Here is an 8,946-nt window from a genome sequence, read left to right as displayed (position 1 = left end):
GGATTGAGCCTGCAACTGAAGTAGGTGCCCTTGATCGGATTCGAACCCGAGACCCTTCAGTCCGAGGGCCAACACTCTAACCACTGAGCAAAACCACCTAGGGCACAATTTAATTTTTAAATCTAAAATACCGCCCTAACCGGTTTGGCTCAGTGGATAGAGCATCGGCCTGCAGACTGAAGAGTCCCAGGTTCGATTCCGGTCAAGGGCATGTACCTTGGTTGCGGGCACATCCCCAGTAGGGAGTGTGCAGGAGGCAGTTGAATCAATGTTTCTCTCTCATCGATGTTTCTAACTCTCTATCCCTCTCCCTTCCTCTCTGTAAAAAATCAATAAAATATATTTAAAAAAATAAAAAATATAAAATAAAATCTAAAATACCGCCTTCTGGGCATGGTTTGCGAGTGCAGCGGCCTCCGCGCCCGGGCCTTCACCATGAGCGTCCCCACCTTCATCTACATCAGTGAGGAAGACCAGCTGCTGAGCTACGAGCTTCTCTGAAATCCAAAGGAGCTGAAATTTCAGAAGAGAACTCAGAAGGTGGGCTTCATGCAGATTTAGCTCAGATTATTGAACCTGTGATGCAGGTCTGAAGGAAGATGATAAAGATGTTGAAAGTGTGATGAACAGCGTGGCAGCCCTCCTGTGGGTCTTGGAGCCAGAAAAGCAAGGAGCCCTGATGGAAAACCTCTGTGAAAAGCTGGTCAAATTTCGGGAAGGCGAACGCCCATCTCTGAGACTGCAGTTGCTAAGCAACCTTTTCCACGGGATGGATGAGAATACGCCTGTAAGATAGACTGTATATTGCAGCCTCATTAAAGTGGCAGCATCCTGCGGGGCCATCCAGCATATTCCAGCTGAGTGGGTCAGGTTAGAAAACGGATTTCTGACTGGAACCTCACCACCGAGAAAGCACACACCCTTTGACGGCTACTTTCGGAGGCACGTGTGGGTTGTAAGAAAAGTGACGCCGCTCCAAAAGTCATGGTAGACTTGCTAGGAAGCTACACGGAGGCCAGTGCTTCCCAGGCGCGCGTTGAGGCCCACAGGTGTATCGTGCGAGCACCGAGAGATCCAAATGCATTTCTTTTCGACCATCTTCTTACTTTGAAACCAGTCACGTTTTTGGAAGGTGAGCCTCTTCGTGATCTTTTAACCATTTTTGTGAATGCTAAATTGTCATCATGTGTCAAGTTTTATCAGAATAATAAAGACTTCAGAGATTCACTTGGACTATTATTACATGAGCAGAAGGTGGCAAAAATGAGACCAGTTACTTGTATGGGAATGGGAATGGCAGTGGGAAATCAAGAAATTTCTTTTGATACAATGCAACAGGGACTTCAGATTAGAGCTGATGATGCTGAAGCGTTGGTTACTGATGCCGGGAAAACAAAGTGGTCTACTGCAACACTGGTCAGACCCGGCGAAAAGCAGTTGCAGTCATGGCACACACCGGACATTTGGAAAACAGCAATGGCAACAACTGTATGGCACACTTCATGCCTGGGAACAAAACTTGAACAAAGTGAAAAACAGCCTTTTGAGTCTTTCTGATACCTGGATTTTTATGCTATAAATATTTTTCTTTTGGGGAAACGTCTAAATGATAGTAAAACATTTTAAGCTGAAATTTGAAAAAAATAAAATAATAAAATAAGATACCGCCTTCCACTCAGCACCTCTTAAAGTCTCAATGGCCCATGAGGTTCACATCCCATCTTTCTAGCCTGTCTCTGGGATGTCTTCCCAGATGGCCCACAGATGATTTTTTTAAAATGTTTTTCTTTTGGGGAAACGTCTAAATGATAGTAAAACATTTTAAGCTGAAATTTGAAAAAAAATAAAAATTAAAAATAATAATAAAATAAAATACCACCTTCCACTCAGCCCCTCTTAAAGTCTCAGTGGTCCATGAGGTTCACATCCCATCTTTCTGGCCTGTCTCTGGATGTCTTCCCAGATGGCCCACAGATGATTTTTTGTCGATTTTTTACAGAGAGGAAGGGAGAGGGATAGAGAGTTAGAAACATCGATGAGAGAGAAACACCGATCAGCTGCCTCCTGCACACCCCCTACTGGGGATACACTGGGGTTATGCCTGTAACCAAGGTACATGCCCTTGACCGGAATGGAACCTGGGACCCTTCAGTCTGCAGGCCGATGCTCTATCCACTGAGCCAAACCGGTCAGGGCCCTCAGGTGATTTTACTTGGAGGGGAAGGACCTCATGACCTCACAGCTCCGAGCCTGGTGGGCAGCATTGCTCAGCCAATGTTTGCCGAGTGAACGTGTGAATGAGTGAATAAAAGATGTATCCTGGGCATTTTACCAACATTTTCATCAGCACAAGGTCACCGGAGCCCTGCCTGAGCCCAGCAAGGACAATACTATGATCCTCGTTTGACAGATGAAGTTACTGCTGTTCAGGACATTGCCCATGATCACAGGGCTGGTAATTACGGGTCAGAAGCCAGGTGTCCTCACTCAATCCAGGGCCCTTTCCTCCGCGTCACTGTTAACGTAAAAACATTCAAACCTGTGAAGGATTTTTGTGAGTTGATGTGAGCCAAACTGTCAATAATTGCCAGGAAGCAGAATCTCCACGGATGGGGATAGTGCTCCGGAGAATGGCGGTTTCTCACCTATTTTTATACATTGGAGTCAAAGGAGGGGATGTAGGTGGGTTACATGAAATCCTCTGGTGATAGATTAGAGAGGCGGGAGAAAGCAAAGGGGGGAAGGAGGAGGGGGGACCTCTGGGATTGGGTAAAAAGTAAAATGAGAGACACAGACCTCTTTTACTGAGGTGGGTACAGGATCGCTAACAGTCAACAATTAACATGGTAACAATAACAATGAAGGTATTTGTGTCTCTGTCCTGGCGCCCAGGACATTAGGTTGTGCCCTGAGGGGTCCAGAAAAAAGGAAAGTTACAAGTTACCCTGACATTTCAAGGTTATGTTATTGTAGATGCAAAAAGACAATAGGCTCAGTTAAGGTAAAGGTTGACCTTGTCAGGGAAGATACCGGCCTGGGAGGTGACTACCCCCCACAACTGCTTTTAGTTCACGTTTAATTTCAGACCATCCTTTGTGGTTACCTCAGGGTGGTGTTGAAGTGCAGGAGGTTGTGGTGAGGATGAGCTATAGGCCAGTCAGCCTGCAGGTGCTGTGGACACCCCGGGACAACATAACGCTGTCCGGTCAGCCGCTGGGACTTAGGGACAGTCTGTGGCTTCCCCTGGCAGCAGCGACTTGGATGCTGGATGCTGGGAGGCAGGGAGAAGTCAGAGGGACCCTCCACCAGCCTCGCTGCTTCCTGCCTGGACGTCTACACCAGCTTCCCACCAACATCCCCGCGGAGCTGCTCTCAGCGCTGCACCTGGGCTTCCTGGGGGCTGTAAAGACAGGTGCCCCTCCGGAGAGGCTGTGACAGTGCACAGCAGGGCTGAGCGGCTGCCAAGGAGAGATGGTCACTCCAGGAAGCGTGGCCGGCCCGCCATACCTCCCCGGAAACTCCCACCACCTTGGCGTTGAAGGTGGGAGGGATGGGCCTGAGGGAGAGGTGGAGAGTGCACGCCTTGGCCTCACCCAGGTTCCCTGGGGAAGCGTTTAAAAACGACCGGACAGGTGTCGTCTCCAGGACCTGATCCAGGAGCTCGGGTGGGTCTGGGAGGCGGAGGCTGCGGAGATGCAGGAACTGGGCTGGATTCAGATGGAAGAAGCAGCTCTGCTACTTCTGGTGCATCACTGGCCGGATCCGGTCCCACAGCCGGGCCTGATGGCAAGAGAGCGGCTTCCGCGGCGGTGAGGGAGAGGGGAGCGGGACACCGGGGACCCCTTGGGATGTCCACCTGGGTCCTTACCCCATTTCCTTTTCCTGCTGGAATATTTAGCCAACAGTGCACCTCATTCAAAATTGCTGCAGTTAGGGGGGGGCGGGGGGGCAGATTTGCAGAGATCCCATCTGAACCTTTCTAGTCTCCCTCTTTTTGCCGCGTTGACCCCTCCATTTCTGTCCTTTATGGAACTGCAGGCAGCGAGCATCCCAGATCTGCTGTGGACTCGGCTGTGCACTGTATGCTTTGACTGTATGTCCACGCTCATGTCCATGATCAGGCTGTTCTTTCTTTATTCAACCAACTGACCACACTTAGAGGTCTGAATGGGGATGGGAGGGTTAAGCTGATCTGGGAACAGGAGCTCTGCTTGCTATTACAGTGGCGCTTGTAACGTCAGCGGGGCTGATGGAACAAAACGTATAATGTATTCAGCAGTTGATGGCTTGAGCCTAATTGAACACCAATTTAAAATGCCACCCAGTCTTGTAATTAAAACGTGGCAGAATGAGCCCATCAAATATCGTGCATACGCACGCGCTCTCCCAGCCATCAGCAGCCTTTGTGTTGTAGATGGTCAATTACGTTTCCAAAGTGGGAGCCTCAGAAGAATCCATCATCTGAATCAAGATGAAAGGAAACCAACCAAGGACGTAGGCCAGCTCCAAATTGACAGGGAAACACTTGGAAAACTGTTTTCAAGCCACGAGAGAAATTCATTTTCCGAGGTGGTGGTTTTGGGGGAATGATTCATCTTCCGTGATATTTGAGTGACTGCAGGGTTGTGGGAGCCTGGAGGCGGCGTGGGTGCGTTAAGAGGGAATTGTCCTGTGTCCCTGTCCACAGTCCAGGCCGTGCTGCGGAGAGAAAACGAGACATTCTTCTCCCCAGAACCAATGCCTTGATGACCTGCTGCAGGGATGGACCACGGTGTGGGCTTCACCAACGCCAACTGGTCTCCGCTGTGCGGTGACTGATCCCAGCGTGAGGGCAGCGTCAGGTCTAAATTACGCTTGGAGCCTAGAAACACCCCTTCCATCAATATTGTAACAGAAGAATTGAAGAGGCGGGAGGGAGCAGAGCCGGCGATGGGGAGATGGGCCTCACCACCAGGGGCTCCTGTGTGGGTTTCTATTTCTTCAACTCAGAAAAAGCAGGCGAAGGGATGAGATGTCTTGGTCCCTCCCTCTCATTTGGGGTGTGTGTGCCCATGGATTTGTTCCAGGAGGGGGCTCATCCCCCTGAGCCAGCCCCACTCTCTCCCCACTGCCCCCTGCTGGTGGGGGGTTGAACCCAGAGTTAGCCAAACTCAAGGGCAAGTTGGCCAACTTCTAGTTGGGGGGCGGAGAGGGGATCCCAAAACCGCTCTCGAATTTGGTCATTCCCGGGACTCGGGACAGCACGGTGCTCCGATGGCATCTTATGAGAGCAGAGGGTTCAGATGAGAACCCCAGGAAGGCGTGGGGGGGTCCAGGTGTGGAGCGCCTGTCACCCTCTCCCCGTGGTCCTGAGTGGCATCCCCCTCCTGCCTGGGATGTAGGACAAGACTCAGAGTCTATTGACAACGAGGGAAGCTCCTTTGGGCCTCTGTGTCCACAGCCTTTACTGGGGTTTCCGTTTGAGGGTGTGATTGACTGAACTGTGTGGTGGAACTCACTCTCCAGACCCCCTCCCCTCCCCGGAGGCCAGGCTGACATTCCATGGCTCAGCCACAGCCTCTAATCACCAGGCTTCACCCTGAGCCACCCCTCCACTGTCCAGGGGTCCACCCTGAGTCACCTTGTCAGCATCAACAATCAGGTGTGGTCTGGGACCCCCGTGACTAACAGGGACCCTTCTATCACTGGGGAAATCCCAAGTGCTTGGATGTTATGTCCCAGGAGCAGGGACAGGGCCAGACCTCCCTTTGGGGGTGAGGGGTGAATTCCTTCCCCCCAGGAAGAACTAACTGTGCCTCGTCGGGTGTCAGCTCTGGGCTGACCCAGCAGACATGCCCAGAGAGACCAAGCCCGTCTCCCTGGGACCCCCAGATCAGCCCTCGGGCTCCCTGGGGTCCCCCACTCCCTAAGGATGGTTTCAGTGGGGCTCTCCTGTGGGTCTCTGTGAAGCCAGGCAGGGCATCGGGGCAAGGCCCACACAGGAACCCCTTTAAGTGGACATGGATGTCCCTGTGGTGTGGGGTCACCTGTCACTTTGGAGGCTGGTGCAGTGTCCAAGCCCCCACAGCGAGGGCACCTGCTCCAACCAGGAGCCCCAGCAGAGGCCCTTCCTGGCCGGGGCTGCAGCGCAGGTCCGCTGGGGCCTCCTCCCTGGGGAAGGGGGTGCTTGGGGAGGGGCACCCCCTCGGGCTGGCTGACACGGGGCCTGAGAGAAGGGGTCTGGCTTTCACAGGGGGAGCAGCCACACCCATTCCAGAAACTGGTTCTTAACGACGTTACTCTTCCCCTCGGCTTTTTGCAGTTTTGTTTTACACAGCGAGCAAGGATGCTGGCAGGGGAAGCGGATGCCGCGCAGACATGCTCCCAGGAACAAACTGGAATGACAGCTAAGACCCAGAAAAAACTTCCTGAATGAGCAACGGAAGACTCACAGGCAAGAACCCTGACACCCGCGGACCGGAAGTGGAGACCGCATGGGGCTGTTTTACACAGTAAGTCAGCTCCGCCCTGCAGCCTGGGGTCGTGTGTGTGTGTGTGTGTGTGTGTGTGTGTGTGTGTGTGTGCGTGTGTGTGTGTGTGTGTGCATGTGTGCGCGCGTGTGCGTGTGTGTGTGCGTGCGCGTGCGCGCGCGCGCGTGTGTGTGTGTGTGTGTGTGTGTACGCACGTGCGCAACTGTGTCCAAATTTTCCCCTTTTTACAAGGACACCAGTCATATTGGATGAGGGCCCACCCCAATAACCTCCTTTGAACTCTATAAAGACCCTATTTACAACTAAGGTCACACTCTGAGTAGGGGGCTCAGGACTCCAACATGTAAATTTAGGGGAACTCACCACTGAACCCATAACCCAGCAGCATCCAGCCTGCGTCACGGCCGCCCGCGGTGGTGGCCACAGTCCTACGGTGGAATTGTCTCTCCTACAAGACCCTGTGCCTTCAAGCTTCCTATCCTGGCCCCTGGAGAGGCCGGCCTCCGTCGGACACTGGGGCCCCGGCTTCCATCCAGGGCATTGCTGCAGATGGCGCTTCTAAAAGCTGTTTTAATACCTTCTCAGCAGCCCCCCTCCCAGCACAAGTCATGTAATGAGGGGCCTGCCAGCTGCCAGCGGGAGGGAAGCGGGTGTCTGTGATATCAGAGCGATCTGGGTACAGAGCTGGGGAGCGCCAGGCGGCCAGCCTGCACCTGGGCTCCGACGTGCCTGGAGACACAGCGGCAAGGAGGTGTGATTCAACCGGAAGTCCGGTCCTTACTCCACAATATGGTCATTCTCTCCCCCACCTACTCTCTCTGCGGGCCTGTTTTGCAGGTGATTTAGAGCAGGGGTCCTCAAACTACGGCCCGCGGGCCACATGCAAATACCAATATTGTATTTGTTCCCGTTTTGTTTTTCTACTTCAAAATAAGATATGTGCAGTGTGCATAGGAATTTGTTCATAGTTTTTTTTTAAACTATAGTCCGGCCCTCCAACGGTCTGAGGGACAGTGAACTGGCCCCCTGTTTAAAAAGTTTGAGGACCCCTGATTTAGAGGATCCTGGTGGGTATATTCTGAGGGCACACCCCTGGGTGGGTCCTGCTCTTAGTCCCTCTCCTTATGCAGAGCGCACACCCAGCTGACCCTCACTCTGCAGGGGGCAGTCTGGAGTGGCCAGGAGTGGCACATCTGTTCATAATACAGAGTTGAAGAGCCTTTAACTCTGTCCTTTCGGCGCCCGCACTCACTTACCACTCGGCAAACTGTGGGCTCCTGCCTAACGGAAGGTGAACCAGGCGACCCACTTCCCACCAGCGGCAACCGTGCCTCTGAGTCAGGCTCCTGGGCGCCTCCCAAAGGCTCCGAGGGTCGTGAGTCCGAGGACTTGCTGTGACGAGGGAGCGAGTCTCACAGCAGGTCCCCCAACGTGACGGGGATGAAGCTACCCCGCGGCATGGGGATCGGCTGGAGAACAATCTGTCATTCGGAGAAAACAAACAAACTGGCAGCTGCCGGTGCTGGGTCAAGGGCAGCCTCGGCCCCCGGGGGCCAGCTCAGCAGCTGCTCCGCTCTGGGGTTGGAGGGGGTGGGGAGACTGCACAGGGAGAGCGCAGGGCCACGGGAGGGATCCTACGGCTGTTGTAATCACCATCATCATCATCACCATCATCATCATCATCATCATCATCATCGTCGCTGTTGTTGGCCGAGGGTCTGCCCCAGGCTGGGCACGCTATGTCCACCCTCTCCCTTACTTTGCTCAACATCCCTGTGAGGAGACAGAGGCTGGGCAAGGACTTCAAATTATGAGTGTGGGGGACACAGTTCAGCCCATAACTGTCCCCTCCTGGAAAGGGCCTTCCCTGACCACCCCCGACACCGCCCTCCTTCCCGCACATGCTCCTCGGGGCACTCAGCACCGCCGGGCGGGCCCTGGGCCCTCTCTGCATCCTCACCTCGGGGTTGGAGGTCACCCGGGAGCAGGGACGTCTGTTTTTCTCTCTGCCACTGGCAGCACCCGGGGCAGCTCCGGGCACTAGGCGAGCAGTGGGGGTCTGTTGAACGACCTGGGGTCCTGGTCTGCTGGGGCAGCCGCACGGTGTGCAGAGCCCAGGGAGGGGCACAGGAGGCATGGCCACAGTGTGGGCAGTGGGCAGGGCGCCCGCTGAGGGGCACAGGGGTGGGACTGAGCAGGAGGAGGCTGGGCAGGGGCCAGTGGGACAAAGGCTTCTGGTGGAGCCAGCTGAGGGGGGCCTGGGCTTGCAGCATCCAGTCCCGGGGCCTGGGTCAGGGGCTGGCTTTGCCCCGTGCAGGCCACTGGAAGGCCATGGCCTGCTCGGAAGCCTTCTGCGTCTCAAGCCTGTGGCTCAGGAGGGAAAGTAGCTGCCCTAACATCCTGGGAATGGAATGTAATGGGGTGGATGTGAAATGTCAGCCTACCTGCCCCTGGTGGGCACTGCCAGCTCTTTCCC

At 54.1% G+C, this 8,946-nt stretch overlaps 1 pseudogene; it reads left to right on the top strand.

Moving 5' to 3' along the window:
* Positions 1-396: 396 nt before the first annotated feature.
* Positions 397-1,644, top strand: LOC102240583 (annotated as a pseudogene).
* The last annotated feature ends 7,302 nt before the right edge of the window (positions 1,645-8,946 follow it).

The sequence above is a fragment of the Myotis brandtii genome, unplaced genomic scaffold (genome assembly GCF_000412655.1).
Source record: "Myotis brandtii unplaced genomic scaffold, ASM41265v1 scaffold6, whole genome shotgun sequence".
NCBI lineage: Eukaryota > Metazoa > Chordata > Mammalia > Chiroptera > Vespertilionidae > Myotis > Myotis brandtii.
Note: the sequence above shows the minus strand (reverse complement) of the source record. Positions and strands in the feature narration are given on the sequence as shown.